The sequence below is a fragment of the Herpailurus yagouaroundi genome, unplaced genomic scaffold (genome assembly GCF_014898765.1).
Source record: "Herpailurus yagouaroundi ecotype Mexico unplaced genomic scaffold, PumYag 198, whole genome shotgun sequence".
Taxonomy (NCBI): domain Eukaryota; kingdom Metazoa; phylum Chordata; class Mammalia; order Carnivora; family Felidae; genus Herpailurus; species Herpailurus yagouaroundi.
Window position 1 is genome coordinate 10,466,608 of NW_024412429.1, and position 26,884 is coordinate 10,493,491.

Sequence of the window (26,884 nt, forward strand, 5' to 3'; positions counted from 1 at the left end):
AAGCTACACATGCACGTAAGGGGGGAAAAACTCTATTTCCCAAAAGGAAAGGAATAAAAACAAAATGAGGTGAGCAAATTAACAGGCACATGAACCCTCTGACACCAAGTTGGTGGCCATCGGGTAAGGACAGCTACAGAAGCGCATATTTGGTGGAAATAAAAACAAAATGAAATTAAAAATGAACAAAATGAAATTTACCATGAGTTTTTGGACACTGGGTTGTTGTTGGGGGCTGCTAATTAATTTTTCCCTTGTCTAAAGGGGCATCACTTACTGTTCATTAACAGATGATTCCTTTTGTCCCCCTAAACACTGACCATGCTATTGGCTATTCTGCTTTCATAGAGCTTTTGCACTAACAAAAAAAAAAAAAAAAAATTAAAAGAAGAAGAAGAAGAAGAAGAAGAAGAAGAAGAAGAAGACGACGGCATTTTTCTTCCCTGATGGTGGGGAGGACTCCTAGCATGTAATTATCCAGCCCATTAGACAGCAAGGTCAAATCAGACAGATACGGAGGGAAAGACCGCCCTTGCAAGGTACATAGAGGTGGTCACACAGTTTTTAAAGTAACAGGCAGCGGGGTGCCTAGGAGGCTCACTCGGTTGAGTGTCCAACTTCAGCTCAGGTCATAATCTCATGGTTCATGAGTTCAAGCCCCTGGAGCCTGCTTCTGATCCTGTGTCTCCCTCTCTCTCTGCCCCTCCCCTGCTCATGCTAGCTTGCTCATTCTCTCTCTCAAAAATAAAATAAACATTAAAAAAAATTTTTTTTAAGTAACAGGCAACTAGACAGGGAGACTGCAGGGAGACGAAAGAAATTCCCAGTTGTTGATCAAAAATCTACACTTCAAGCAGTTTCACGTATTACAGTGCATGAACTCTCTACAAAAGAGTCTATGACCTTGGCATTATTATCGAGACCATTTGACAGATGAGGAAACTAAGTAATACAAAGTTCACTAATTTGAAGACATCCAGCTATGATGGATCCAGAATGAGAATTCAAATCAGATGTGGCTGTCTTCAAAGCCCATGTGCTCATGGCACATTCTCTCAATTATATCACAATAAGGTCTGCATTTATTTTTTTTTAATCAAAGAATTATTGACCTACAATATAGTATTCATTTCAGGTATAAAACATAGAAATTTGATATTTATATATAGTACAAAATGATCTCCACAAAAAGTCTAGTTACCATGAGTCACCAAAGTTGTTGACATATTATCGACTATATTCCATATTCTGTACATTACATGTCCATGTCTTATTTATTTTATAACTGGAAGACTGTACCTCTTAACCCCTTTCACCTATTTCTCCCCTCCAAGCCCCTGGCAACCATGAGTTCTGATCTGGGCCCTCTACATTTTCTCAGTAAATATAGTAACAGTTGATCCCTTCTCAGCCTTTTGGCTAAGATCAAGTGTAGTAACAGTTGTACCTGTTTTCACCTTTTTATAATGATCCAATTACCCTCATTATATATAATCAAGAATGCCTAGAAAACCTGAAACTTGATCTCGCCTGGAGGTGCCTTGCCCAGTTTGGGGAGAAGACACGCCCAGGAGTCATGAGAGACAGCACCTCTCAGTGATGGATCACCAGCAGATGGGCAGGAAAGGAAATGATTCATAGATGTGCCAAAAGACAGCTAGGCACAGGATCCTGACTGCTGTGAGCGTGGGCTGGAGCCCCGACCTGTGGGGTGAAGCACTGGGAAGATAGCAGCTCCGTCCAAGGAAAGGCATGGGGCAGCTGTGACAGGCGGAGGGCCAGAGCCTCTGATGCGTGGGACATAGGGAAGGGGTGCAGGCCACGTTTTGGTTTCTGTGCCTCCAGGGACACACAGATCCTTAACCGCTTAGGACACACTCTGAGTTTCAGTAAGGACTAATAAGGGAGACCGCCTTCGTGCTCCAAGGTCAAGAAGACTGCTCTCAGGTTCTGCTTCTCTATTCCATTTGAGAAATAACCAGCTCCATAGTTTCTACACAGAGCAGTGCTTGTATCCCCAGAATCCCTGTTAAACAAGCTTTGACACTGAACGGTGAAGACCACTCCTGTTATTTCCAAAGGTAGTTGTGTCAAACAAACATGGCATTGGTTAGTCTTGTTTCTGGGGGTCCTGATGAGTACAATGCTAAAGCAAAACTCTCATTTATGAAAAAAGAGACGCTTCCTCAAATTCCCAGGCTATGCTCAAGGAATAACTCACTTCTCATGAGAAGAGGGTGGGGTGCAGAAAGTCCAAAGCCCCCACTTCAAGAGAAGCCACAGTAACTGAAAATACTACTCTGATTTACATTCCTGTCAAGCAGGAGAGACAAAGAACCTCACATGAGGACAGGTGGAAGGTGCCAGGTAACATCTAGAAGCCTGGCTATTTTTACTAGATACTACTGGGTACAGTGATATACTTTCTAGGAAAACTCTTTGAACTCATTGGAAAAAAACTGAAAAATACCATGCTGACCAATTAATGCCTTGGCCAGCCCACTCATCTACTTGCACTTTTCCATGTCTATTCTTCTGCGGCTAAACTTTTAGACTGTCTCTTTACTTGAGTTTTCTTTTAAGCCACACACTTCTGAGATAAAGATCTTTTCAGCTCATTTTTAAATAAACAAGTTCCTGAGCACTGCCCAGTGGCAAACATGACTATTAATTTCCCAAAGGAGGAGGTCAAAAGGCAAATAGTGTTCATCAGTTCTAGGGAAAATCATGAAAATAACCTTCCAGGATATGATGGAGTGACATCTGAGAAAAGCATATTTAATGAGAGCCCAACAACAGGGGTTTAGGCAAAGGAAGTCATGCCTGGCTATCCGGGTGGAATGTTTGGAAGATGTTACTGTCGTGAAAAGCACAATAAATCAAATGGCTGCCGCGCATTCCCTGAGTTTTGCCAAGCAGATGGCAAAGCTGGAGAATCAAGCAGGAAAGCTGGAGAAGGATACAAGGGACAGGGGAAAAGATCAGATGGCGCCTCCCACAGGACTAAGTCGTCATTCATCTGGGGCTTGTGCCAGGCGTCATCCAGCTGGCTTAAACAGTCAGTAGAATGAGCGGAGTCCAAAAGTACCATCAAGCACTATGGCGGATCTTTTACATTTCCAGAGACAACTGCCTGAGAGAGTGGTCACGTGACTGCCAAGGAACACCACTTCATGTCTTCAGCACTTGTGAGACTCTGTGATGTCAAGCCACGGAGGGCCACCAAGCTGGCCCTTAAGGCTCTAGTTGTGCCTAAGTGCTTAGCGGCAAAAGATCGTGGCTGTCATGCTCATTCTGGACGGTTCTTAAAGACTTTGTCCAGCAGTAGTTTCCATCACTTAGGATTCTGCCCCCCCTCCTTCTTCCCTCAGTGGAATGTGTTTTCCCTGAGCAAGAGGACAGGATTTTGATGTTGGTTAAATATAGCAGCGAGCTTTGCAAAACTGCTTTGTCAAAGGGAAGAGTTATTAAATAGGACATGTGGGTCGGAACCTAGGAAAACGGGTAAACTGAACCAAGGGGCATCAATCACTGCTGTTCTACAAATGAGCTGAGAAGTCAGCCTCTCCTTATGAGTAGATAAGAGGGGCGCCTGGGTGGCTCAGTTGGCTAAGTGTCTCATCTCTTGATTTTGGCTCAGGTCATGATTTCGCAGGTGGTGAGATTGAGCCCCAACTCAGGCTCTGAGCTGACACTGGAGAATCTGCTTGGGATTCTCTCTCTCCCTCTCTCTCTCTAACCCTCCCTCACTTGCATGAGTGCTCTCTCTCTCTCTCAAAACAAACAAACTTAAAAACAAAAACAAAAACAGTACATAAGAGGAGCCGCAAATCTGGGAGGGGGTCGGGGCTCTGAGGCAGCCAGCCCTGACGTGGTAACCTGCCTTCAGGTCACCCAGCTGGAGGGTTTGGGCTGAGGCTCCAGTAGGCTCCCAGCAATGAGAGAAGAGGCCAAGCCCTACTTTAGGGAGTGTCTCAATCTTCAGTTTATGGGTTTCCCAGTCTCTTGGGAGAAGATGCACAGATTCTTTAAGAGGTTTGTGCCCCCAAAGTATTACGAACTACTACTTTTAGGAAGAGAAATACATAGCCAGGTAGCTACCCAGAAGCACATTTCTGTGGCACCAAACGTGGTGTCCAAGCACCTCAGTGTTCCCCAGCCACAATTCCCTGCCTCAGTCCTTCTCCCCACACCCCATGGACCTCTCCATGACCCGGCAGTTAAGCTAATGTCTGCCCAGGTCCGAGGCCCCCAAGCCCTTGCTCCAGCAGTTGTTCAATAATTCGGCTATCAGCTCTGCCTGTAGGTCTGAAGAGTGGAATCAGCCTTCCCCACAAACACCTTGTGCATATGCGTTAGTCCAGCGGAAGATGGGTTCACCCATTCTGAAGTAGGGAGGAGGAAAGGGGGCCACTTCAAGACTGGTGCCAATGTGGGAGCAAGTAGTGAATGTCCTTCCTCATTCATGAGGCTGAGGGTGGGCCAGACTCCTAAATGATAAAATACCTCCTCTGTGAAGAAGAAAAATAGCCCAGGGCAAATGCAAGAGTATGAAGAAGGTACTGCAAGAGACTGTGGAGGGAACCATCTTATCCCTAGCCTTGTCTGGAGTCTGAGAACTTCCCCCTGACAAGACCAAGTAGACTGGCAGGACAAGAACATGATTCACTTCCACACCAGAATCCGGGGAGTGGGTCCAGACGGCCACCTAACAAGTTCCGTGGTGTGTGGGAAGGCCATACCCATTGGACTCAAACCAACTCGCTTCAAATCTTAAATGTGGCACTTACTCTATGAACTTGAAGAAGTTACTTATTCTTGCTGAGTTTTAGTTTCCTTGTATTTTGAGTTGGAAAAATGGTCAATTGCAGGTAATGACAGCCCCATTGTAGAGTTGGTTTGAGAACTGATGAGTTAATATTTGGAAGACCTTTAGTGAAGCCTCTGGCTATACATTCAGTACTCCCTAAATATCATTCCTTTCCTCCTCCTACAAGAGCTAGTCTTGCACTTGTGTGGATTTCTGGTACTTTTCCACCCTTCCCTGTTTTTCCTTGTTTCCAGTTGAGTCCAGTGGCTTCCCTGCAGTTTAAAGTAAAAGCCCATGAGAGTTGTGTGTTTGTTTCAGAGGCCAGTGAGTTGGGAAGAAGTTTGTCTTCAAAGCTCAGAGAGGAACTCAAGAAGAAAAGTGATTGGAAGCCACTGGAAGACAGGGTAAGTGAGCCATCCGTGAAAGAAAGAAGCGTGGTGGGGAAATGGGTAGTAGCTCGAAACCAGCAACCGGCCCTGTGGATTTAGCTGGCAGTCAATGCTATTCCCCCCACAGCCAGTAAACGGCATTGGGGCTAGAGGAGGCTATGTTCATGCCTTCTGATGCCCTGAATCATTTTAATTGAAACACCATGGAAAAAAAGTCCTTTCACAGTATGGGAGGTAGCCATTCTGGATGGCTCCAGCGATCCCTGCCTTCTGGTATTCAGACTCAGCTTGAGTGGAGGCTGGCCCTGGTGACTTCTAGAAAATGGCAAAAGTGATGGGTTATCACTTCCAAGATTAGGTTAAAAAAAAGATGGTAACTTCCTTCTTGCTCACTTTCTCTTACACTCTGGCTGGGAGGCCATGCTGAACTGTCTATGGACAGGCTTTTGTGGCAAGGCTCGCGAAGGTGACCTCTGGCCGATGGGCATGTGCGTGAGCTTAGACACAGATCCTCCTCCAGTTAAGCCTTGAGATGACTGCAGCCCCACGGGACACCCTGAGCCAGAGGACACAGCTAAACTGTACTGGATTACGGACCCAGACACTACAAGATAATCAATGTTTGTTGCTCTAAACTACTAAATTCTGGGGGGTAATTGTTTAAATAGCAACGGCTCACTACCACACATGGCTGCATCAGGCACACAATACATTCGGAAATTACATCTGCCAAATAAAAGGGAATATTCTTCTTCCTATAGTGAACAGAACAGAATCACTTACTGGAATAAATCCTGAACATCCTTTCCACTTGTGATTTTGTCTGACTAGCCGAGTGGTATACATACAGGGATCACTCTGGAGGCAGGGAAAACTTACAAATTAATTAGCTGGATTCTATCGCTAACTAAAGCTTGAGTTAGCGCTTCATGATCTAACTGGCTGTGTTCAAGGGAATGTGAAAATCTTACAAAAGCACTGCCCCCCCCCAAATCTGACTTCTCAACATGTAAAAAGAAGATGTAAGGAATAATTATGGAAAGGGAAGACATATGTTTATGTACGACCATATGCCACAGACGAGACCTTAAAAATTCAGCCAAGGAGCTGGAAAACTGGTACCTAGTAAGAGGTTCCAAATAAACAGAAGTGAAGTTTGTGAAATAAGCACAAATAAACCATCGGTATTTCCCAAAGGTCCTCTTAAATCAGGGTATTTACCCCCTGCATCTCTTTAATCATGTGCTATGTGCTACCAAACATCTCATTTCTCTCCTTTTTCTTTCCTAAGGAAATATTTCCATGTTTTATATAAAATGGTAAGAGAGAAACATTTACCAGTGAGTCTTTGTTTTTTAATGAGTTAAAGAACATTCTCTCTAGAATCAGGCTATGCCAACTTGTATGCCGCTGTGGTTTGATATTTCTGTGAGAGGCATAAAAATAAAAGTCCAAAGTCTTTTTGGTGGGGTCTGCACAGCTGCTGACCAGACACGTGTGATCTCCCTCCTGTTAGAACCCTCACAATGACACCAAAAGAAGAAAGAATGGCAATGGCAATGAAGACTGAAGAGGAAACCACAGGCCAAAGTCCAAGGGCTTCCATTAATATACTGTGGATACAGATGAACTGAGAAAGGCATTTTTAGATCACGCATCATTGATTACATAAACCATAAAACAAAACAAAGCAGATGCCCGCTCCCCGCCCGCCCCCCACCCCCAGGGGCAGGGAAGGACCTTAACACAGAAGAAATTAAAATGGCATCAACCTCACTAGCAATCAAAGAAAGGCAACTTGAAAATGCCATTTGTAGAGTCATATTGACAAATGCCCCCAAGGTGAGAGAGAGAGAGAGAGAGAGAGAGAGAGAGAGAGAGAGAGAGAGACTGGAGAGAGAGGGGGAACCGTCCTCCAGCCTGCTCTTGGGAGGACAGAGCCTCACCCCGGGGCAGGGGGCAGGGCAATCTGGACACCAGTGCCCAGAGCCTGGTGGAGGAAGCCCTCTTCTTTTTTTCAACCTGTTCTGTACAGAGAGGAGGAAGCAGGTGGGTGGAGGAAAGGAAAGGAAATGGAAAGGAAGAAAAGAAAAACACAATTTACAGTGAGCAGACTTCTAAAAATCATTTTAAAAATTACTTTGTAAATAATAAAAAAGCTCATTAAATCGTTTTGGTAACTTTTTTTTTAAGACCAGAAAAGAAATAATTTCCTTAGAATCCATACCATCAGGAAGTAGACTCCTGGATTTCCTAGGCCAGTTATTTCCCTAAGATCAGAGAAAATGGGGGGTGAGGTGGGGGGCCACCCATAAACCATAAACCAGATCACACTCCCCTCACACACTTAATGAAAGATCTGGTGTGAGAACCAGTGACACGTTGTCAAATCCATTCCTGTTTGTGAACACACATTTACCAGTTTCTCGATAATGTTTGAAGTCAACGTGAGATTAGGGATCAAGTCTAAACTCTATCTGATGGTGGAATCTCTCATTTTTAGTTGTGAAAGCCATTTTTATCCGTTTGGCTTTTGACATAATATTTGCATTAAAAAGGCCGGAAGGAATGTACTGAATGGTTAGGCCCTGGCATCTGAAACAAACAACAATCCTGTGGTAGGTATTGCACTAGATGCGGAAATAGAACCAATAAGCAACTTGTCAAAGGTCATCTAAGTAGTGAGTGGAAAGGGCAAACCTAGGACTACTTCATGCCAAAGTTGAGTATCTCTGTGCAGCCAGCTTTGTGGCTTTTCAAATGCAATTTGGTACATACTCTAGCAATTTACAGCTTAATTAGGTTAATTAAGACAACCATCTCAAAGGCTGCCCCTTTATTCTGGGGCTCCCGTTTCTGAAGCAAGCATTCCTCACTATGGATTGGGAACCCCGATGTGGTCAACCTTCAAAGGAAGAGTCAAAGCTGCTCCAGCGTTCCAGGTAGGGGAGAGCTGTGGCTGAAGATTTCAGGGTCTGCACCTTCCCTCCCCTGCTGCTCTTGAATGCCGTCTTTCCAGGAAACAGAATAGCCTCTCCTTACTTCTAAGAAGTCTCTTGCTCTAAAGCTAAGGTACAGAGTGGGAAACACAGGAGTTCCTTACTCAAGACTGATCTCCAGAATTTTCTGAGCTATACTACCTGACGGGCACTGAGCTAGACTACTGCAACTTCAGAGTTGGCTAAAATGCCTGATGCCAAACTATAAAACAAAACAAACAAGATCTGACTCACTATCGAGCTCTTGACTCTACGTACCTGGGTCCCCACTTCATCTGTAAATGAAGTTGGACTGGCCGCCCTCCCCAGATGAGCCTTTCAGTACGACATTCCATGGTTTGAATATATATCTGCAATGTACATTTTCTTTTTTTAAAGTGTTTATTTATTGTTGAGAGAGAGAGAGAGAGAGGGGAGAGTCAAAGGGAGGGAGGCAGGCTCCAGGCTCCGAGCTGTCAGCACAGAGCCTGACGTTGGACTCGAACGCACAACCCACGAGATCACGACCTGAGCCAAAGTCTGATGCTTACCGACTGAGCCAGCCAGGTGCCCCATTTTGTTTTACTCTCTTCCACTGATTCACAGACATATTGGCAAACAGAGTGCAAGTACATTTTATGTAGACTTGAATTTATGTGAAATTTGAAATAGTAAGGTTATAGAAGTATTAATAAAGCTTGATTTTATGTGCAAACATCGAAATTAAAAAAATTATCAAGAACCAGATCATTTCATAGGGCACCTGGGTGGCTCAGTCAGTTAAGCGTCAGACTGTGGCTTAGGTCATGATGTCACAGTTTGTGAGTTCAAGCCCAGCTTTGGGCACTGTGCGGACAGCTCGGTGCCTGAAGTGTGCTTCGGATCCTGTGTCTCCCTCTCTCTCTGCCCCTCCCCTTCCCGTGCTCTGCCTCGGTCTCTCTCTCAAAAATAAATAAACATTAAAAAAAATTAAAGAACCAGATCATTTCAGAGTTGGCAGGAAATGAATGGTCAACAGTGTTACACTATTGTCCCAATTCTCTTAAGTACTAATATTCAGAGCTACTTTCCCAGGTAAATGGAAACACCAGCTTTCCTTTGTACCAGGTTCCTAATGGCCAGCACTTTCATGTCTCAGAACACATGGAAGTGATTTTAGTGACTACTGTGTTGCCATTTAAATATCTACTGCTATTACAATTAAAAATCCTTTAAAAACATCCTATAGAAATGTCATTTACACAATCATTAAGGGGTTGATGTTGGAAAAGATTAGAAATTTTATAACTTTGGAAAGCAAGTTAGAGATTGTAAAACACTATTATTATGTGTATATTATTATGCTTTTCAAACATTTTCCTCAGAATAAGCAAAAAACATCCTTTAAGAGTTGTAGATTTATGTCTTTGAAGATCATATCCCCCCTTCTATACACTTATTTCCATGGAAAAACTAGTCTCAAATTACGTGAGTTTAAATCATATGAGATCTTCTGGAACTCGTTTCTTGCATAAGCTAAGACTACCAGGTAATCTCTAACTAGAGATGTTCCAGAACTTCTATGCCATGACAGCTGGGGAAGAAAGCCCTAGAAGCATGGACAGCCAAAGTGCACACGGCAGGAATCCAGGGGGAATGACAGCTGAGCCTTCCTGTGGCTTCCTCCATCCAGTCAGGATGGGGAAGGGACTATTCCAAGGGCCGCTGCTCCAGGCCAGGACACAACTGGAATGGAAAGGGAAACCCATCTGGCCAGAGTTCTGCACAGATCACACACCTCAATTAGACTCAATTCTTTAGGTCTGGAAGTGACCTTGGAAGTCATCTCTTGTCCTGCAAATGCCCTGTCCTTCCCCTCAACTTGGCCCAAGTGCCACTCACCACAAGAAATGCTTTCTGAACGACACTCCCATTTCTTCAGTGCCTGCCTCTTTGCCACCAAAGCAACCCCGGGCAAGCGTTCCCTTTCCACTGAGCTCTAATTGCTGGTTTTGTCATTCCTCTTTCTCAACAGGACATTGTGTTCCTTGAGAACACAACTGGGCAGTGACCAGTTGATCAGCTTTTTATTCCCAGGACCTAGCAAAGCGACAGGCTCCAGTGAGCACTCTAGAGCTTGTCTGATGACGCAAACCAGCTGAATCCTTTCCTTTTGCAGGGGAAGAGCCAAGGGGAAGGACTTGCCCAGGGCCACTCAGGTCCTGAGGGTCAGAGCTGAGACTGGGACTCAAGTCTCCTGGCTCCAAGGCCTTTACTCGCTGGTCACCTGGGACATGGATGGTTCTGAACTTTCAGCGGGCAGTTTACATTGCCTCCAGAATCTGTGTAAAGGCAGTTATGCTTCTAGATCAACCCAAAGCCTATGCCTTTTAGAAAATTATCTCACTGAGGACCTCTCTTCCCCGTGAGCTCACCTCTCTGGACGACTTGTAGATACAAGCTGCTCAGCACACACACACTGAGCATCTCAAGATAAGGACTCAAATAAGCAAAGTACCTTGTTTTTTCCATGCAATGGCCTACTTACTTTAGGGTTTATTAAAATCGGATACCATTCCCTACAATTGCTTCGAAGCATCCATGCATGCATACACACCTACCTAAATAACTAAATATCAAACTTTGTCCCTTGGCTTCTAACTTGAAGACATGATCATACTTTTAATACCAGGATTGGGAAAATGAAAATATATAAAATAGGACTGAAACTCAGTTGCTGCTTTGCTGAGTGTGGCTCCCCATACTTGAGGAAGGAAAACAAAAAACAGCTCCACGTTGGCCTAGGATTCTGGGATGGCTAATGCTCCCACTGTTACCAGGACATATTCATTGTGCGTCAGCCCGCAGAACGCCGTGCTCAGCCCAGGAGGCAATGATGGGTGCTGGAGCCTCAACAGAGCAACAGGGCGGCTTCCGCGTGGCTCCACCTGCTCGCATTAGCTGCGGAATGGCTTGTAGTATTCCTCGCGTTCTACGTCCCCCACGTGGAGGGGAGGGCCCAGGCCACCTGGGTGGAAAGAGAGTGCTGATCACAGAGCACAGGCCTGGAATTCTCTCTGGAAACAACCAGCAAGACCAGAACAGGGCAGGGGGGGGCCACAAAGGCAAGGCCTCTCTGGCTTACGTCCAAGGTTCCAGGAGATAAATGTTGAGGTAGATTCTAAAAATTAATGCCGAACCATACGAGAGGTCTAAGAACAGGCAGAAGTTTTGGGATTGACCCTGGGGTTGGAAAGAACAGCAGAAGACGCAGGGGACAGGTTTGCAGAGCTGTGGCAGCTGGTGGGCCAGGGCCAGCAACATCACACACATAAGCAGGCTCTTGGCAACTGAGGTGGTTCTAATTCCTTTTATGTCCTCTGTGAGTTGTAACTCATTCCTCGTTAGAGCTTTCCCAGCCTTTATCCACAGGCACCGAGCCCAGCAACAACTCGTTTCAGGGTGTCTGTCAAACACCCCCCCTCAACTCCCTGCTGCCCTGAGAAGCTCAAGGGCCACACACGTGGCCCTTTGATGTCCATAAGTGACTGCCATTAGGAACCACTTGCTTGAGTCTTGAGTCCCAAATGTAGCCAGTGGCGAACATCAATGTGGCTTGAGGAAAATCTAGTGGGTGCCAATCCTTTAACACTGAAGTACGCCTAGACTCAGGGCTGCCAGAGATTAAAAAAAAAAAAAAGGAAAGAAAAGAAAAGAAAAGAAATGGCAGGTGGGTGGTCTTTGTCCCAGCAGGCCTTCCACACAGGGAAGGAAGCCTCAACTCCAGGAAAATAAACAGAGTTGTAGGCAGCCTGCTGCGAGTAAAGAAACCAACAGTGTTACTGCCCCTTCGGTCCTCCTGCCAGGCTGTGTCCACAGCCGTGAGTGCTTGTGAATGCGCACAAACACATGTGCATGCACACACACACACGCACACACAACGTCACACACGCACCCATACACACGTGCACTCATGCGTGTTCACACACACGCACAGAAGCGCATACACAACACACACGTGCTTGCACACATACATGTGCACACACGCACACACCTTTTTAAGTTGTCCACAGGCAATCTTATGATGACTTTCCCAACTGACCCTTTCTTAGCTACCAGCTCAAGCTGTGGCCAACGTGGGGCTTTGATAAAGAACACAGGCATTGTCTACAGCAACACTTTAAAAAGTGTTTAAGTGACGACGTTATGTTCTTGAAAAATAAAAAAGGAAAAGTGAATTCCGGCCCTGCTTCTGAAATGTACTAAGTGTCAAGCCACAAGCGGCCACATGGACAAAGGACTCAGTATGAGGTAGGACAGATGCCTTCCATTCAGTCCTTCTTCAGGTATGAACCCGGATGTCTCAGCTCAGGATCAGAAACCACAAGTTTGGGTGTATCTAAGAGAAGTTTCCAGATGCACCATGTGGCTGGCTGCTCAGGAGATACTTGAGGGTGGATGGTTCTTTGGTGCACACCTCTCCCCTAACACACTGCATAGAAAGCAGCCAATCCCACTAGGAAAGCCAGCTCCCCACTTTTGGGGACAGTTCCTGGCTCGCAATTCCTGAGGAAGGGTTCGGTGAAGTAATGCTCAAGGCAACAAAGGTCTCTACAGGCTTGAAGTTCACTTCAGTGCTACTGTCAGATGCCCAGGATGCCTGCATCCTGGACGCCAACAATCCCGTGGTCCTGCCCTTGGAGCTCTCAGTACTCACTCTCACTACATTGCTAGAACTTTCTGAAAGGAAAAACAAAGAAACCGTGCCTCTGCCCTCTCCCCCTACACTGCCATGTTGTGGAATGTGTGTACTGTAGATGGGCTGGGTACAGTGGGCACAGGTTTCTTCTGGAAAGTGACAGATGCAGCTGGAGTGATTACACATTTATTAACTTAATGCATCTCATGGGTTCTCGTGACAAACGCACCCCCACAAAGGACGACGGAGGGTCCCCAGTTACTAGCCCTTCAGTTCTCTTGTTCGATTGCATCTCAGACTTGACCTTTCTCCTTAATTTGTCCCTCCTTGCACAATTTCATGTTGTACTGCGACCCAGGTTCCCGCCCCTCATCACAACATTCATTCGACTAATAAATATGGATTACTTAGGATATGGGTTTACAATCTGGCTGAAAAAGATTGTCCAGCTCCACCAATGGCATCATGGTATGGCAGGAAGGGCACACAGGGTCCTGTAACCCGTCCGGGGAGTGACAACAGCATACTCCCAGAACTCTGAGAGAAAACTATCTTAAGAGAGAAAACCTGGAGAGATTAGCCAATTCACCCTAACGACGTATACAAGATGTTCATGGCAACGCTATTGATAATAGCACCAAACTGAAGACACTCGAATGTCCTTCATGAGTAGAATGTATTAATAAATGATATGTTGTTATAATGGGATATTATACAGCAATGATATCAACATACTATTTGCTGCACACAACATAGACATCGCTTATAAACATCATGTTGAGTAAAAGTGCAGTGAGTTTCATTTATAGAAAGCTCAAAAACAGGCAAAGTTAAAACCATGGTGTTAGAAGACAGCAGTTCCTCTAGACGGGGTAGTGGCTTAAAAGGGCTTGTGGGGTGTAGGCTGTGCTCTATTTCTTATTCTGAGTGAGGACTCCGTGACTCCAATAACTTTGTGAAAATGTATCAACTTTGGGAAAATTTATACGCTTTTCTGTATGTACAGTATATATCCATAAAACATTTTCATGTATATATATATATATATATATATATATATACATATGTATATATAGGGGTGTGTGTGTGTGTGTGTGTGTGTATGCGTGTGTGTGTGTGCAGTTGGTGCTAGTAAGCAGCTCTGGAAGTAACACAAGAGATGTTTGAAAACGCACAACTAAAGAAACTTTGGATATTCCCAGTTCCTTGTGCGTGATCTGGCATAAGGTCAGAGAAGAAGAAGGCCTGAATATAATCATAATCATATAAGCCACAATGCAATCAGTTACCCTGTGCTCTCCTCAAAAGAGAATGAAAAAGATTTGGTGAGACAGAAGTTTGTAGTGTGTATCTTGACCATCCCTCAGAGAGGTGCTCAGTCAGGAAGGCAGGAATACACTCAATTGTGGGTGATTCATCAGGCCTCGCCATTCTCAAATGACATGCTATTTGAGGCCATTTCTCCCTTCATTCTCTTGTTCCCCACTCATAACAACCTTCCAACCACAAATCCAATTTCTCTAGACCAGGACATGCTAGAGAGGCAAAAAGAATATTCTGATCACTATAAAATGGCTGCATTAAATCAATTACATCCTTTTGATACCACATATACCTGCAAGGCCCCTGCTACAGACACTTCTGCAAACACCAGGACAATATTGAGTCCCAGCACCTGCCAAGTCAAGAACCAGAACTTGAACTGTGGAATTATTCCCGAAGTGCAGCTCCCCAGAACCACAGCCCCAGACTCTCTCATGTTCTTGGAATGGGCTACTCAGGTGTGTTTTCAGTGCCTGTATCATAGGTGGCCATTTCCCACCCACATGCAGGAAGAGAGGCTGGTTGGCCTCCGTGATGTCAAGACCAGCAAGACTTTCCAGTGGTCAAGAGGCTTTGGGGCTCAGTCAGAGTCAGGGATCTCTCCCTTGTCTCAGGGGTTCCTTCGAGTTGGTGTGACAGTTGTCATAACTCGCTCCTCTCTGTCCCACTGCCCACTAATAAACACCAAAAATAAAGTACAGTTGTGCCCCCTTATCTGTGAGGAGACCACCTTCCAAGACCCCCCAGGGGATGCCTGAAACTGTGGACAGTCCTGAACCCTGCATATACTATGTTCTCTCCTATACACACCTATGATAAAGTTTAATTTAGAAATTAGGCACTGTAAGAGGCTAACAGTAATAAAATAGAACAATTATAACAATATACGGTGATAGAGGTTATGTGAATGTGGTCAAAACATCCTATTGTCCCGCTTGATCCTCATGAAGAGGCTGGGAAATGACAACATGCCCGCATGATAAGGTGACTGAGGAAGGCATTGTGATGCAGTGTTAGGCTATGTTGACCTGCTGACGAGAGGTCAGAAGGAGGATCATCCCCTTCTGGACCCTGGTTGACCACGAGTTAACTGAAACCGCAGATAAGGGAGGGACCACTTATACATTGGGGATCCTGGGGACCCTTTCCAATCTGACTTCTTGGTGAGATCTGAATACTGAACAACAATCTCATTGGAGGATATATTTTGCTATCCTCATTGGAGGATATTTTGTCCCCTACAGAACTGTCTTCCATCCCTGCTCCTTCATCGGAAGCCCTGAGTCTGGAGGCCACAGGGGAACATCCGGGATGTGCTCTGGGCACAGCCAACTGAGCACAAGTTAGAATGACAACATGTGTGGAAAGAGGAAAACTCCTGTCATACCAGCCTTCTGGATGTGGAAATGGAAATCCCTCCAGGACACGGCAGGAGGGGTGCCTCCTGATCCCACATTGCACCCCGAGAACACAGGTGGGGGGGACAGCAGCAGGCAGTGCTTGGCCGTGAGCTTGCTGGTTTGTCCGTTCCAAAAGGAATTGGTGAGCCCAAAATTTATACCCATTTGCCTTCAACATGTCTTTTTCTTTTAATCTCTGAAGCTACGTTTTCACACTTGTTAATGAAAACCTTACTCGTTTTGTTTCTACAACAGAACCAATTCCAGGGAAGTCAACTCATTCAGGCTGACCTGTGGGAGTGACTGGCCACTGTCTAAGGCAAAAGGTGAGAACTGGGGTGCCAGGAAGAGCATGGTGGTCCAAAGACCAAAGACAGAAGTGAGACTCTGGGCATGTCACGCTTCCTTCCTTGTTCAACCATAAAATGAGGGGCTGGAAATCAACATTGCTAAGTTCCCTTCAGGATCCACGATGGCTGGGTAAGGAGCCTCATCTTCAGATCAGAAAAGGCCTGGATTCTGATTGTTAATTCTATTACTAGCTGTATGACTCAGGTAAGTTACCCCACCTCTCCGAACCTCTGTTTTTAATTTGTAAAACAGAAGTAATAATCATCACATAATAACAACAATCATAAATAATGATAATGTGGTATATAATATACAAATACAACAACAACAATAATAACAGTAATGTAAATGAAGTAAATGTATATGCGGCATTCAGTCAGGTGCCCCTTACAGTGTAAATAATAATCAGCAAAAGGTAAAAAGACGCACGAGTCTGTGAGCAGTTAGGTAAGGGTGGGAAATGTTCAGAAACAACTGAATTACCATCAGATCTGACCCTGACTCTTGAAATGACCAGCGCTGGCTTTACTCGCAGATATGGGAGGCTACCCCCACATTCACAGCTGGGAAACATCTTGACTATAGGCACATCAATGACAACTCCCGAGGTTTTAGTACACATTTACAGAAGCTAATGACAGTAAGAGAGGAGAATGGTGCTGAATAGTCAATTTTGTTTACATCTTACGGAGAACAGTGAGCTATTAAGACCAATCTGTGCTTAAGAGCAAGATGTAACCAACCAGCTGGGGCCATCTCTCCCGGCATCCTCACCTAAAGAACGTCCTTAAGAATAACTGCACCAATTCTACTTTATCTAGAAGTGGATGCTTTACTTAACGAAGTATTGCAGAAACAATTTTAGGACACTGATAGGACAGGTACACACGTGTCTTGTTCTGGGTTCTGCAATACAGGATCGTGTTTCTTTTCTGGGTTCTTTTGAACTTCCTGTCATCGATAATGAAGTAATTAATTGCCGACAAAAGCAGCAACACAGGCTTTTCCTGAGATTATAGGAAAAATATTTGCCTGGGCTACGCAAAGTATCTAATTCCTCACTAAGGGTGAGAAAGACACTTTAATGATGTTTAGTGTAGCCAAATCCTAAATTCTGATGAGTGCAGAAATTTAAAAAAATACAAATACTGAAAAACAGATATGTTTTGATCTGTTCCAAAAAGCACACCCACTTCATAAATAGGTAATTTATTTTGCATTGCTCTCTTTCCCACAAGAAGTCTATGGCGCGTACACGCTTGGGCGTGTCAGGAAGAGCAGGTTGTGGTCTACATAGTACCGACATATTGCACCATCCTTGAAAGACGGACCACAAAAATCCGCAGGGAGGAAATGACCAGATAAGGAGCAGAGATCCTGACGTTCAAGAGGCATATGCAGCTGTGAGCTAAGATGAGGGCTCTGGGTGGGCAAGGTGGGCCGGCAGGCAGCCCACCTGAGACAGCTGGTGGCCAGGGGCATGGACCGTGCATCAGGATGAGTGCATTAAAACCCTGTTCCATGCTTACTTGCTATGTGGCTTCAAATTACTTCACCTCCCTCTGTTTGAGTCTCCTCAACTCTGAGGTGAGGGTAATAACTGGACCTACTGCAGGAGGGAGCTGTGTATTAGTGCATGTGGATTATTTAACACACATGATGCGCTTGAGATAGTGCCTGTCACTCTTACTCAAGGTAGGTTATTATTACCTTTTGAAATGCTCCAGTTCATCACTTCCCAATCTAGAGCTTGTTGTCTATACATCTGTTTCTAATAAATCAAGACTAAAAGGCACAACCCACACCTTCGCTACCAGCAATCGTGATCCAGTCAACGGCACAAGCATTGGTAAATATCGCTTGCTTATGCCACTGTCCTAGGTGCTACACTAAACACACACACACACACACACACACACACACACACACACACACACGAGTCCTCTAGAAATTCACAGCACGTAAAGAAATTATAACACTCGGCTCAGGTCATGATCTCGCGGTTCGTGGGTTCGAGCCCCGCACTGGGCTCTGTGCTGACAGTCAGAACCTGGAGCCTGCTTCAGATTCTGTGTCTTCTCTCTCTCTGCCCCTCCCACACTCACGCTCTCTGTCTCTCTCTCTCTCTAAAATAAATAAATATTTTAAAAAATTAAAAAAAAAGAAATAACACTCAGAACTTGCATGAAGCCAACACGGAAATGAAATGTGCTGACCACTGACAATGTCCACAAGTGGACATATTTTACATAAAAGTTCTTTCCTTAGGTATCTCACCTCCTCTACTGCACTCTGCACAGACACTCCACCCTGTGCACAGTGGTTAGCTGTATTTCACAGATGATGACACCAAGAAGCAAATATACTAAGACAGGTGTCTGGCGCAGGGTGATTCTTCTTCTTGCTTCACACCTTGAAATCCTTTCTGACTCCAGTGATGCCTGGAACCACCAACCGGGTGGAAACATGAATTAAGTAATCCGGCCCTTTTGCCCCCACAGTGTGGCTCTGGAACTCACACAAAAAATATCTGAACTTTAGAAACATTTAGGGGCACCTGGCTGGCTCGTCGGTTAAACATCCAGCTCTTGATTTCAGGTCGGGTCATGATCTCACGGTTCGGGAGTTTGAGTCCCGCGTCAGGCAGCACGGAGTCTGCTTGGGATTCTCTCTCGCGCTACCCCTCCCCCACTCGTGCTCTTGTTCTCACTCTCTCAAAATAAAGAAATAAACTTAAAAAAGAAAAAGCAGATTTAGACAACTCTGCATTAAGAGGTAAGAGACCTTGGTGCTGGGGTGGGGACGGGTTGGTGAAGGTGGAACCAGGGATAATGGCTTCCTATGGTTCTATTTCTAAACCACAAAGGTAAATTTTGATGGAAAAAAATTATGTTATTTGTATCACTTTTTTTTAATACTAAAAAGAGATAAAGTTTTAAAGGAAATGGGAAAACATGGGCAGCAAGCAGCAGTGAAGCGGAAGCCAGTGAAGTGCCAGGGTCTGGTGGTCAAGTCTGGCCCCCAGATGGGCGGGGCTTCCTGCTGAAGCACAGAGTCATACCATGGATGAGACACATGCGGGCAAGCCCGTCGCAGTCTGCGCAGGCCCAGCATCCCCGGAAGCCCTTCCGCCTCGCTCATCCGGGCTTCCTGCGAGGCCCATGTGAACATCTGCATTTTCTTCTCCTCTTGGAGACTGCAAAGAGGGCCAGTGGCAGAACCCTGGGAACAGCAAACTTTGGAAGGCAGGTGCAGAATGAAAAATCAGAAACGCAACTACAAAAGAATAGTCAGAAAGTAGGCAGAGACTCCATGAGAGCAGAAAGTCAAGGGGAGAAAGTTCCGGAAGAGGGCAGTGTCCATACTGTCCAGTGCTGAGGAATTAGATCATATGTGGCCGAGTGGTATCCTAGGTGGGTGAAGACAGCTCAAGAGAAAACTAATGCAACAGATAACGTGCCTGTGTGTGTATTCATGCCTGTACCTGAGGGGTTTTGGACACTGAGGAAAGGGGACCTTTTAAGAGTAGGAAGACCAGGATGAACCAGACCCTTACTGTCCCAAGTGCCAATTATCAGTGGTCTCATTCACTCTGCATCTAAGGATCCAGATGTTTAGGAAGCTTTGGGCAAGCACAGTGGTATCTACTACCCAACATCCAGAGAGATGGTTCTCCTTTATATGTAGACAAGAACTCACACCAACATTTCACCCAGACCCATATAAAACTTATCTATGGATAAGGTTCGAATAAGGAAGCCTATGAAGACTCTCTAAAGTTGACAGGTGTTTCCACACACCACCTAAGTTCTATATCCAGTATGCTCTGGAAACACTCCAGAAAGTTCTAGCTTGTCATTGCTAAGTTTACTATCAATTGCATGGTTTGGGGAGAGGTGCCTGGAACATAATTAATACAACTGAGAAAAGATGTACAGAATTACAGAGGTCTGTATTATCTGAAGCACAAAGAACAGTGTGAGAAAGACGGCAGGCGCGTTAGCCTCTGCTGACTCCAAGAGAGGTGGGGAGGACATGCGGTTCTTTACAAAGACACGCCCAGAGCCACAGAACACTGGATCTGAAAGAGGCACCAGAAATCATTTAGTTCAACCCTTTTCCTTTTACTAAAGGGGAAACAGAGAGAGGTTGACAAAGTCACAATTGTTCAATGTAGTCACTGGGGGGTTAGAGGGTGACTTGAATACTCGGCTCAGTCTGTCTTTACATTTTGAGTGAGACACGGGAAGTTTCTAGTGGGAGGATTAAAAGGTTGTGCTGAATCAAGCGAATGACACCAGAAGTCCCGCCTCCACCAGAAGTGGAACGTGTTATTTAACCATTAAGAGATTCTATTACAGGCTCAGTTAGCAAAAGCCCCTAACCACAGGAGCTACAAATGTCCTCCCACCAAGCATCAAGGCCCGGGGGGAATTAACCCAGAAGCAGAAACCACCAAACAGGTGTACTATCTACACTAAAGCTCATCTGTCTTATTTCTGAGTGAAACAAGTCCTCAGCTTGAGCTTCAATCTCATTTGCTCAACGTTTCACCACCTGGCTGCACTCTGAGCTCCCTCTAGCCAGGGGATTCTCTTGCTTGTGTGTTCCTCTTCCAAATCATTCATTAAAAGTATGCTATGAGGCAAATGTTGACTGATCACTACAGAAATGAAAAAGCTTACACCTCTACACACACGTGAAGGCTCATTCAATTCCTACTTCTTTATCTATTTATTACCTCTGATGGCTGTCTCCCTATACGTGAGTAAATATTTTCCCCAGCCAGAAAGAGTTGATCAGAGACTTTTTTAAGGTCTAAATAGATTGTAGCCACTGGTTCCCCCAACCACATGATGATTTGCTCCCTGACGGGATATTAATTAATTCAACAGAAATGGCTTCCTCTTACAAGAATCCCATTACTTTGTCACCCAACGGCAATGAGTCACACTAAGAGCTCAGTGAGCCTACACTTTAAAAATTATTATGTGGCCTTTGATATGGATGACAGATGGATAGATAGGAGGTTATGAAGCCCCAAAGAAAACAGACACCCCATATCCTACCCCACTAAAGATTAGATCTCATTACACCCTACTAAAGATTAGAGCTCATCACCAATTATCACTGGAGTCAACTTGGTGCTTTTCCTGGATCCCGCCTTCTAAACTACCCCTACCTAGATAACCACCCTTGCTTTTAAACATAGTTTTGCCACATGTGGATGTATCCTAACAATATATTGTGTACATATACTTGCTGCTGAGTTTTATAAACATGGTATTTTACTGTATATAGTAGTCTTTGGGAACTCACTCTTTTAAATTGAATATTGAAATGTTTAAGAGGCATCCATGTGATTCCATGTAGCTATATTTTCTTCATTTCCACGGCTGTATGTCAGTCCATTGTGTGAATACACCATGGTGCATTTGTTTGTTCTCCTGTTTGGGGACACTTAGATTGTGTCCAGTTTTTTGCTATTATGAACATTATTGTCTAGAACATTCTCAAACATGTCTCTTGAATAAATTATAAAATATATGTTTTTGTTAAGTCGAAGGGTATATGCATGCTTTAAAAGTTAATACGAGGGGCGCCTGGGTGGCGCAGTCGGTTGAGCGTCCGACTTCAGCCAGGTCACGATCTCACGGTCCGGGAGTTCGAGCCCCGCGTCAGGCTCTGGGCTGAGGTCTCAGAGCCTGGAGCCTGTTTCCGATTCTGTGTCTCCCTCTCTCTCTGCCCCTCGCCCGTTCATGCTCTGTCTCTCTCTGTCCCAAAAATAAATAAACGTTGAAAAAAAAATTAAAAAAAAAAAAGTTAATACGAATTTTTCCAAAGTGGTAATACCAAATTACACTGCCACTAGCAGGACCTGTGAGGTCGTGTTTCCACACGCACATCACCGCTGACATTTTGTATTGTCAGACTTCGTAATCCTTGCCAATTTAGTAGGAGTGGAATAGTATGTCACTGTGATTCTAATTTACATTTCCCTGATTACTAATGAGGCTGAGCATGTTTTCATGTTTTCAGATTGTCTACCACCTGGCTTCTAATAATTTTAGGCAATTCATTTTGTAGCAATGCGTATCAACTATTCATCAGCCCCAAATCCTGCTTAAGAGGATGGATAATAAGACACACATGTCCTAAAAAACACTGGTGGCTCTGAGTCTTGGGTAATGGATACTACCCTTGACTCTGCAATCATTAAACTCTGTCCATACTAAGCAACAGCTTTTGGCTTGGAGACTTGAGCTCAGCTTAAAAGGTAGGCACACAGGGGCACCTGGGTGGCTCAGTGGGTTAAGTGTCTGACTCTTGGTTTCAGCTCAGGTTATGATCTCATGGTTTTGTAAGTTCGAGCCCCACATTGGGATTCTCTCCCTCCCTCTCTCTCTGCCCCTCCCTCACTTGCACTGTGTCTTTCTCAAAATAAATAAATAAACTTAAAAAATATATTAAAAAAGAAAAGGTAGGCATGTATGATCTAAGGGAATCCTCTCCTGCCAGTAAGTGGTTCAGGAGTGGAAATGTGAACCACATCTGTCTGAAGAGATGCAATGAGAGGACGACTGGAGGCTTCTGGGAAAATCCTTCCTTATTCTTACAAGCAACAACAGGAAGCCAGGATATGTCTGACCCTAGATGATCCTAACGAGGAAGTGGTGGGTCCACATGCAGCAGCCATCCTAAGCCTACAAGGAGAACAATCATGGAATGAAGTTGTCATTGTGGAAGGCAAAGTAGACATATGGAAACAACCCAGGTCCTTGATCACACCACTCACCTACCTTCCAGATGAACCAACACTGATTCCCTCTGTCTCAGGCTGCCAATTTATGTCAACCAATCAGTTTCCTTATTGTTTAAACCAATTTGCACTTGGCTTTCTGTTACTTCAACCAAAAGCATCCTGATCGAGGTTATATAGTTGGTTATGTGGCTTGAAAACAACGTAAAGCAACAAAAAACTACACACCATGAATAGCATTCCTGACACTCGTAAAGGGGCTGCCCAACATCAAGAAGCAAAGCCTGTAAATGAACCTTCTGTGGTGGAGGATGGGTGAGTGGTGAGGGGTAAGGAATCAGGCAGTAGGGACAGTATGCAGAAATGTGGGGTTGGGAGCACAAGCTTTATTGCCAAGACAGGTTTTGGCACCCATGAATAGGACCATTCAGAATGGCTGCTATTAGTTGAATTTCCCTCAAGGTATCTCCTCAACGAGCTGACTCATGCCCCCAAAGTCTGATGGCTCTCTTACCCACCCTCTCAGTGCTGATGTGAAGCAGTCAGCTCATAATCATGGTGTTCCTCCTTCTATAGAGTCTTCTTTTTACTATTTCATAGAATTACCTTCTTGGTCTTCCCTTCTAGCATGTGCATACCCTGCAGGAAAGCATTGCACTGTCTTCTACTTTGTAGCCTCCCTGCCACCAGTGTGAACATTGGTCCTGCTGGCAACTCCTGTGGGCCCTGAGACAGCCATCTCTGATCTCAATTTCTTTCCTTGTTATAAGAGCAACATTGCAAGACCGTTGAGTGGATTACAACACACACCACTTGGTTAATGAACGGCTGCCATTACTGTTTAATGCTGTTGAGTAAGTGCATGAATGCCCAATGTTCAGGGTGGACTAGGTGTGGTCAAAAGGTGAATTTCAGGGGCACCTGGGTGGTCAGTTGGTTAAGCATCCAACTCTTGGCTTTGGCTCAAGTCATGATCTTGTGGTTTTGTAAGTTTGAGCCCCTCCATTGTGCTCTGCACTGACAGTGTGGAGCCTGCTTGGGATTCTCTCTCTCCCTCTCTCTCTGCCCCTCCCCCACTCATGCTGTCTTTGTCTCTCTCAAACTAAATAAACTTTAAAAAAAGAAAAAAAGGCGAATTTTAGCCTCAGAATCTCTTCCAGCCCAGGACATAGAGTTCTATATCCTAAGGAATCTCCTCTTTGGGAGAAGTAAAACATTATTATATCCTTGTCAACAAAGGAGAATCTGAGTAAATTGTGTCAACTGAAGAATGACGATCTTATCAAATCATAAAACCAACCACTGATACCTTGTTATAGGCAAAGCTACCAGCTCCATGAACCAGTGAAATATTAAATCTTCATATGAGGAAATCAGTATTGTCTTTGTATTCCAAAATTAAAACAATATTGACTTTAGAAATGTAGAAACACTCTGAACATGAAAGCACTTTTTAATAACTTCATGTGTTCATAGATACAAAACAAGAGTTTAAACAGTTTTAATATCAAAGTTTAAATTTCAGTGCAATGAAATACACCTAATCCCAGGCTATAAATGTAATCTTAAAGAACAAGAAAATATTCAGTGATACAGCTAATTTAGAGTAGAACAGATTCCTGGATAATTATTCATTCAGGAAAAGATCAAGAAATGGTTGACACCCCCCCCAAATCACATTGTTTTGATTTTGCACAATTTTTTTACAATAATATCCTAGTTGCAATAACACAGTTGTCTCAGAAAAAATTAGAAGCCATGTAAAGTATGTTAAACTATTTTTTGCAGGGGAAAAAATCTGATAAACAGCCTTCAATAAAGGAAGAAATAATAACAGAACAAAAGGAAAGCAAACAGAAAATTCAAAATGAGTCTACCCAGCACTGAGTATTAGTTCTACAAGAAAATTAGTAAAAATTTCAAATACCAACACTGAAGAGAGGAAAATCTGAATTTTTATTATTTGCCTCTTTATTAACCATACCGATTCTGCCTAGGATTCCTCTCCTGCAAAAGAAACTGTAAATTAAGCCCGATCCTTCCAATATGCTAAATAATGGAGCTCGTAATGAGCCCATGATAATGGGTCTCTTTTTCCTGGAAATTGCCATTTGGTTTATTTTTCTAAGGAACATCTGCCGTGGTTTTGAAAGGTTGCTAAGGAAAGGTTTTAAAAAAGGTGATACAAAGCAAGCAACATCGCTATTCTGTTCTTCACCCAAAATGCATCACATTTAAAATTTAAGCTTTTATTTTAAACCATGAAAGCCATTTAAGGTTTTGCTCATTCTTCCCCTTTTTGAAGGGGCCATGGACTCAGCTGCCACGGGTCATATTCTTTCTGGGGCAATGGGGCTGGGGTTGGGGTTAGCAACTGTGACCTGTGGGCATCTCTAACTGGAAAATTAGAATAGGGCTGTTCCCCTGATACCCACACCCAAATTCACCCATTAGCAAATCACGTCAACTGTCAAGATAGTCTACCTCCCAGCTGCTTCCTATGTCTCCATTAATGACCCCAATGAGATCCACACTTCCTCTGTCATCTGTATCTTCTGCATGACTTCTGCTTTTCTCCCTTTCCTCCCACATTCCTACATTCCTCTCTCAATACCCCTGCAAGAGTGATTACGTAAAAGTGAATTCCTATTCTCAGAACACAATCTAATATCCTCACTACGGTCTATGAGGCCCTGTCTGATCTAGTGCCTGGCCATCTCTCTGACCTCATCTGCTACCACTTTCCCCTTGTTCAATGCGTTCCAGGCACACCAAACTTCTTGCCATCCCTCAAATATACCAATTTCACCTCACTTCAGGGCCTTTGCACTAGATGTTCCCTCTCCCTTGAATGCCCTTTACCAGATACTCAGACATCTCAATTCCACACTCTGTTCCTATTTTTGTTCTTCAAAGCAGAAAGAGGTATCACCTCTTCAAAGATGCCTTTCCTGAATATACCATCTAAAACAGCCTAAACTCAATACCTAGGAAAAACTTAACCAAATAAGTGAAAGACCTATACTCTGAAAACTATAAAACACTGATCAAAGAAACTGAAGATGATACAAACAAATGGAAAGATATTTCATGCTCATGGACTGGAAGAATTAACATTGTCAAAATGTCCATATTACCGAGAGCAATCTACAGATTCAATGAAATGCCTATCAAAATACTAACAAACTAGAAAAAATACTAAAATTTGTATAGAAATGTAGAAGACCCCAAACAGCCAAAGTAATCCTGAGAAAGTACAAAACTAGAGGCACCACAATCCCAGATTTCAAGATCTACTACAAAGCCGTAGTAATCAAAACAGTATGGTACTGGCACAAAAACAGACACACAGGTAAACAGAACAGAATAGAGAGCCCAGAAATAAACCCATATTTACATGGCCAATTAATCTATGACAAAGGAGGCAAGAATTCAAAATGGGGAAAAGATAGTCTTTTCAATAAAAAAGTCTGGGAAAACCGGACAGCTACATGCAAAAGAATGAAACTGGACGACTAATACCATACACGAAAATGAACTCAAAATGGATTAAAGACCTAAACATAAGGCATGAAACCATAAAAATCCTAGAAGAGAGCACAGGCAGTAATTTCTCTGATATTGGCCGTAGCAACATTTTTCTAGATAGGTCTCAAGGGGAAAAAAAAGCAAAAATAAACTATTGAGACTACATCAAAAACAAAAGGCTTTTGCACAGCCAGGAAAACAAAAAGACAACCTACTGAGTGAGAGACGATATTTGCAAATGACATAACCAATAAAGGGTTAATACCCAAAATATGTAAAGAACTTACACAGCTCAACACCAAAAAGACAAACAATCTGCATAAGCAAACAAAAAGCAGGGTCAGAACCATAAGAACACAGGACAAACTGATGGTTGCCAGAATGGAGGGGAGAGGAGGTTGAGCAAAATGGGTGGAGGGGAGGGGGGACACAGGCCTCCAGTTATGGAATGAGTAAGTCACAGGAATGAAAGCAGAGCATAAGGAATACAATGACACGGTAATAGCGATGCAATGGGACAGATGGTAGCTATACTTGTGGTGAACATAGCATAATGTAGAAACTTGTCAAATCACTAAGTTGTACACCTGAAACTAATGTAACACGGTGTGCTAATTACAGTCAAATTAAAATAAAATAAAATAAAATAAAACTAGCAGAATCACCC

At 44.0% G+C, this 26,884-nt stretch overlaps 1 protein-coding gene and 1 pseudogene across 4 annotated transcripts in view; one reads left to right on the top strand and one right to left on the bottom strand.

Annotated features, from left to right (window-relative positions):
• Nucleotides 1–26,884, bottom strand: part of ZDHHC14 (zDHHC palmitoyltransferase 14) — a 291,516-nt gene that overhangs the window by 136,357 nt on the left and 128,275 nt on the right. The gene's annotated exons all lie outside the window — the stretch shown is intronic.
• On the top strand, nucleotides 1,400–1,484 carry LOC121013494 (uncharacterized; annotated as a pseudogene).